Source organism: Orycteropus afer, unplaced genomic scaffold (assembly GCF_000298275.1).
Source record: "Orycteropus afer afer isolate SDZICR_OR568_19922 unplaced genomic scaffold, OryAfe1.0 scaffold00360, whole genome shotgun sequence".
In the NCBI taxonomy this organism is placed as follows: domain Eukaryota; kingdom Metazoa; phylum Chordata; class Mammalia; order Tubulidentata; family Orycteropodidae; genus Orycteropus; species Orycteropus afer.
In genome coordinates this window covers 3,367,991-3,374,443 of record NW_006921947.1, presented here as the reverse complement: position 1 = coordinate 3,374,443, position 6,453 = coordinate 3,367,991, and positions in this window count along the sequence as shown.

The following is a 6,453-nucleotide window of genomic DNA, read 5'->3' as shown; positions in this document are numbered from 1 at the left end:
CCTACTTCCGCAGTGATACTGCCTCGGAAACCCAAGGAGGGGTCGCTATGAGTCGGGGCCAACTCGACGGCACATAACAACAACAACAACAACATTGGAAAAATATCCTCTCTCTGGTCACCTAGGAACTGTAGCTGCAAGATAATGAATGCTAGCTCATGGCCATAGGCAAGAGTGAAGAATCAATGTAGTGTTCAAAATAAAAAAAGTAGATAAATACATTTCACACAGTAATAAAATCAAAATTATTAATGAAACCAATGGGAGAGATTTCCATTGCTGTTATTCTGCTCTTTGATGTCCAGTTTCACAGTCAACACGAGCTTTGACACTCTGTAGTTGTGACATAAAGATGATACATCTCCTAGAAATCCAGAATGTCTTCACTTCTATTGTTGCCTAAAACATTGGTTGTATGTTGAGATATCTGGCTCAGGGAAAGATTGACGAGTATTCAACTCTTGTCTTTGCTACTTATTAATTAATAGCCTGACCTTGGAAGAAGCAGCTGGATGGAGCTAAACTTCATTTTCCTCATCTATAAAAAGGTGATAACTTCCCTGCCTTACAGAGTTATTTGGTGGATCTAGTGACTTACCACGTGTAAAGCATTAAGCCAAGTTCCTGGCTAATTGTAATCATGTTACATTTTTTCCATATCTTCCTCCATATTAATTTTAACCATAGCTTCCACATCGCATCCTATTCTAGAAAAAAGATGTTTCACCTGTTTTCAGTTGATGCTTACTTCTAGCCATCACCTCCTATGCATAGGCAAATAAACAGATAAAATATACATCATTTAAAAAGAATTATGCCACATACAGGCTACACAGGTGAGCAACACTCCTCCTCCTCCTTATTACCAAGTTTATATAAAATATCTTCATTTAATAAATATTTAGTGGGCGCCTGTATGTGCCAGGCACTTTTCTAAGCACCTGGGAATATGGCAATGACAAGAACAGAAACATCCCTGCCATCTTGGAGCTTATATTCTGGTTGGGAGAGACAGACAATAAACAAGTAAAACATGTAGTTAGTTGTCAGTATAGTGTAACAGATGGTGGTAAGTTTCATGGAGGAAAACAATGGATGGAAGATACCTAAATAGTCTCTATCTGTCTGTTTGTGTGTCTATCTATCTATGGTTCTGGTTCAATTTTAATAGAGTGATCAGGTACCTTGAGCTCCACTCCTTCACCCATTAAAAACTAGAATCATAATATTATTAAAATCCTGAGTTGTCAGATTGGCAAGAGGCAAAAATAGTTTTTAGTAAAATCAGGAGGTAATACTCTTGATCAGCACTCCTAAGACAAATCTAGGCATTAGTACAAGTCTTTCTATATGGATATTATGCCATTAACTCCTTGTGAGATCTCCTTTACACAGCTTGGTGGAAAAGATTCTCTGAGAGAATAGGGAGGTTAAGGTTGGAGTCAGTAACTAGCCTTGGCCAAGTCCTACTGATGTCCCAGATCATGCAAATCCCTTAGAGTATGGGGAGAGAAGGGTACAATAAATCTCTAAGACTGCTAGAACCCAAAAAGACAACTACATCTTTTGAGTGTTTCCAGTTGGATAAGAGAACATGGCTCTTCTACTCAACCTGAAGACTGAGGGAGAGAACAGTAAAGATGAAGCTTTATCCCAAAATATTGAGAGTCAGTTAGGAAGCTATAACTAAAATGTCAGTCTTCAGTCACCATCAGACTCTAGCTGAGAGGCAGAAGTTGGTTCCCAAAGGAATCTTCCATGGTCTTAATGCTGACCAATGTGGTGACCTTGACTTGAATTGGATCTAAGCCATTTGACTTTGACTATCTCTCACGTCAGCTGTCTTCCCTGAACATGCACCTTGCTTCATCTCAACCACCCCGTGTTACTGAGCTAGCCTATTTTGCCGTCAACCAGTGAGGACCTGTGACGCTGTGGCCAATTTCCCCAGATTCCTTTTTGTCCCCTCCCTGTTCAGTCCATGCACGGCTCCTCTGAAGGAGAACTTGTTTAAAGTAATCCCCCCTCTGTCAGTTTTTCCATCCCATGTCCCTGCTGAGGTCTAGACTAAGTAATATTTTCCAGGGCTCCTGAAAAAGTAAGCTATTTTTCTGTTCTGATCTTAGCTGAGAAGATATATTTGACTACCCATGTCAAGCTGACAATTCCCAAATTGATATCTCTAGACCCGATTTCTCTGTTAAACTCCAAATTTGTATATCCAGCTGCCTTATCAACATGTTCATTTGGATTTCCAGCAGATACCATGAACTGAACTGAATTCTTAGTCTTCCTTCCAAACCTACTCTACCTGAAACCTTCTTCATCTAAATTGATGCCAAACTTATCCTCCCAATTGTTCAACCCCCAAACCTTTGAGTGATCCTTGACTCTTCTCTCTTTCCTACCCTCCATCCAATTCATCAGCAAATCTTGTTGGCTTTACTTTCAAAATGTATTCAGAATCCAACCACCTCTCATTAACGCTACTGCTACCATCAAACCGCCATCATATCCCACCTGGATTATTGTAATAGCCTGGTCTCCCTTCCTTATCTTGCCCTCCCGTAGTCTTCTCTGCACAGAAGCCCGAGTGATGCTTTCAAATGTAAGTGAGATCATGCTACTCCTGTGCTCAATCTCAACCATGGCTCCTCATTTCACTTAGGATAAAGACTCAAGTATTTACAATGGCTTTTAAGGCTCTAGATAGAAGTTTATACTAGTGATCCCCTTGCTCTAGTGTTACCTGATATTTTGTACAGTCTAGATGTGGAAATAAATTACGGTTACTGTGGCAACAACTGTACTAACATAAATTCAGACCAGAATCATTGCAATCTCCCCAGAATCCACAGTTTACCCTCACAAATTTGGATTCTGTCTGTTGAAAATCTGTGTCAATTTGTTTAATGAAGGTATCTTTGCTCAATCTGTAGGAAAAAGGGACATCCATGTAAGTAGAAATGTAAACAGGAAAGAGCTGTATCCTTTCACTAAGGCTAAAAGGCCAACTTGGTATGCATCTGTAAACCACATATAAATCCACTTTATGTGATTAAACAGGTGGTCAATTGTACTAAAGGCAAATGATTCTTGGTCATGCAAGCAGATTTAAATTTCTCTGTGCTATCTATTCCTGGTTCCTCTCCTTCTTCCTGTCAGAGGCATGACCCTATCAATTTTAAGACAAGAAATAGCACCAAATATCCCTTTTTTCTCTGTTTACCAAAGTTATTCTCTCTCCTTGAGGGGCAAGTGGAAGTTTTTGTTAGTTATTTGGCAACCTCACCACTTATGACTCAATGGAGGTATATAAAAAGTGGAGTAGTAAGAGAAATAGATATCTCAAAGTCTATGCACTTTGTTCGAGGAGAGGGAAGACCCACCCTTAGGTTTAAGCCTATGAAGTGGGAGATTTCTGGTTGAACTCCCTGGTTATCTGGTTTCCCTTTGGGTTTTAGCAGACAGCAGACCAGTAACAGGGAGAGGATTTGCAGTGGGCAGGGTTACTGGAAATTGATAGTCTATGAAGTGACAGTGAACTCAGAACCTGCTGAGACAGCAGATTGAATAGCAGTAGAGCTGTCTGGAGCCATTTAATATAAGGTCCGAGGACATTTGTCACATTATAGCTTAGCCAGTAAACAATATTCAAGATGATGACTCTGAATCATCTGCAAAGAAAAATTCAAAGGGATGTAATACAACATTCAGGCAACAGCTTGATTAAAATGGAACATATTTTAGAAAGATTTCTACCTAAAAGGCTTTTTGAAAAATGTAAAGCTGGTATAATCAATGCAGTAAGCTTGAGTTGGGCTTCTGAGGCCTGCTTATTCTCTGACTAGGTGAGGACCTGCTAGACCTACATGTGGTTAACAGATGACTGCGGAGCAAAAACCAAAACCAAACCAGACTCATTGCCATGGAGTGGATTCCAGCTCATGGCTGCCCCCCATGTGCTACAGAGCAGAACTGGTTCATAGGGTTTTCTTGGCTGTAGTCTTTACGGAAGCAGATCACCAGGCCTTTCTTCTGAGGTGCCTCTGAGTAGGTTCCAATTGCCAACCCTTCAATTAATTGTCTTTACTGTATTCCATGGAATTGGCTCCAACTCATAGTGATGCCATGTGACAGAACAGGACTGCACCCTATGATTTTCCAGGCTATCATCTTTATGGGAGCAGATTGTCAGGTCTTTCTCTTGTGGAGCTACTGTGTGGGTTTGAACCAACAATCTTTTTGTTGTTGTTGTTTTAAATTTTTATTGTGATTTGGGTGAAAGTTTACAGAGCAAATTCACTTTCCATACAGCAGCTCACATACACTTTGTCTCATGACATTAGCTGTCATCTCCCACAGTGCAACAGCTCCCCTCCTACTTCCTCCCCATTCCCACCTCTTCCCTGTGTCCTTCCTCCCATGCACTCCTGTCCCCTGAGCTGTCTCCCTGTGCATACACTGCCCTTCTATTCTCCCATGACTGATCTCCCCAAGAAGTGTGTCTACTTAATGTGAATGTTCAGCTCATATACCTGTCTTTTGTTTGGCTGGAAGCCACAGGAGTGGTGAACCAGCAGTCTTTCAGTTTGCAGCTGAAAGCTTAACCATTGTGCCACCAGAGCTCCTTTTGATCGGTAGCCGAGTGCTAACTGTTTGCACCACCCAGGGGCCTTCCAGGGAGAGAAGAGGTCTCTTAAACAGCCTCAAATCCAGCTCGACTACATACCAGTTGTGGGAATTTGGGCCAATTGTGGGAGCTCTCAGAAGCTCAGTGTCCTTCATTATAAAAGGGATAGGATAATTCACAGCTGTGAAGGTCATTACGCAGGCTGGTGCAAAGTGGGTGCAATCAACAAAGACATTTTCTGTAAGTATTGGAAGGGAGTCATTTACTTTCATTTCTTTCCCATTTCCCTCAATGGAGCAGTGATGAACTCTTAAGCCTTCTCTTCCATGGCAGAAATGTGCTTCAAGTTTACATTATTTATTGACCTATCTGCTCTCTTATTTATTTTCCTCTAGATACATTCCTGTGTCGAACATTCCAGTCCTCAGAAATGAACATGGTGCTCTAGATTATTTTATACCGAACACTTCTTTTTTCAAAGTCTGAGATAGTCTAAGGTGGAGTCGCCTTTTCTTGGGCAGTCAAGTTGAACTTATAGCTCATATTAAGCTTTTTTCAACCCGTTTGGGCTGCTGCAGTAGCTCCCTCACTGGTCTTCCTGCTTCTCCCCTTATGCCCTGAGTGTTTATCCTCAAGGCAGCAGTCAGAGGGATCCTATGAAAACATTTATCAGGTCACTTCTCTGCTTGAAGACCTCTCATGGCCTCCCATCTTGTTCACTGTAAAAGCCAAAGTCCTACAATTTTCTCCAAGGTCCTCCTGATCTGGCCCCCTGTTCCTTCTCAGAGCTCACCTCCTGCCACTTTGCCCTGGGCATGGAGCCCCAGTCACAACCTCCTCTGATGTTCTTGAGATGTGCCTACACTTTCACATTCCTGTTCCCTCTGGCCAAAACAGTCATCCCCCAGACAGCCACACGACTTTCATCTCTTCCTTCAGGCCTCTGCTCTGATGTTGTCTTCTCAGAGAGGCCCTTCTTATAGGAAATCTCTCTCCCCACCCCATCATTCTCCATTCCCTTATCCTCCTGTTACAAGTCATAGCATTTCTCTCCTTTGTGTTTCTCACCCCCACCTCTACCTCCTAGAATACTATGTGCACAGGCATTTTTCCTGTCTTATTCATTAATGCATATTCAATATCTAGAGTAATGTCTGCTATACAAGAGGTACTTAGCAAATCATTGCTGGATAGTTGTTGAATAAGGAGTTAAGCCCCAAGTGGTTAATTTCTCAACTACTAGCTGAAAGGTGCCAGAGGTGCCCCGGAAGACAGGTCTGGAGATCTGCTTCCAAAAGGTCACAGCCTGGAAAACTCTATGAAGGAGTTCTACTCTGTATACATGGGGTCACCGTTGGTTAAGTTGACTTGATGGCAACTAACAACAATTATTGAATACAGATTCTCTGTTGTTTTGTATATGAATCATGCTTGATCAGACTCAGTGACTGACTTATAGCAACCCCTCCTTGGGTTTCTGAGGCAGTATCACTCCAGAAGTAGATTGCCCAACCTTCCTTCCGAGGAGTGGCTAATGGGTTTGAACCGCCAGTCAAGTGCCTTAGGCACTATGCCACCAGAGCTCCTTTCTTGATCAGAGGACTGCCTAATTCTGAACTTCTGTAGTTGTTTTAGTGGCATTTGGATTTACATTCTGTTAAGTTTCTTATTGGAATGGAACATATATTCTCTTTGGATTTATTCTACTGTTGTAGTTGTTTATAAGAAAGAAATGGGGTAAGCAGCACTTGACTTATTCCTAGCAAATTCCTAATGGACCAGGGATATTTTTTCTAAGTGGAAACCATACTGCAAAAAAA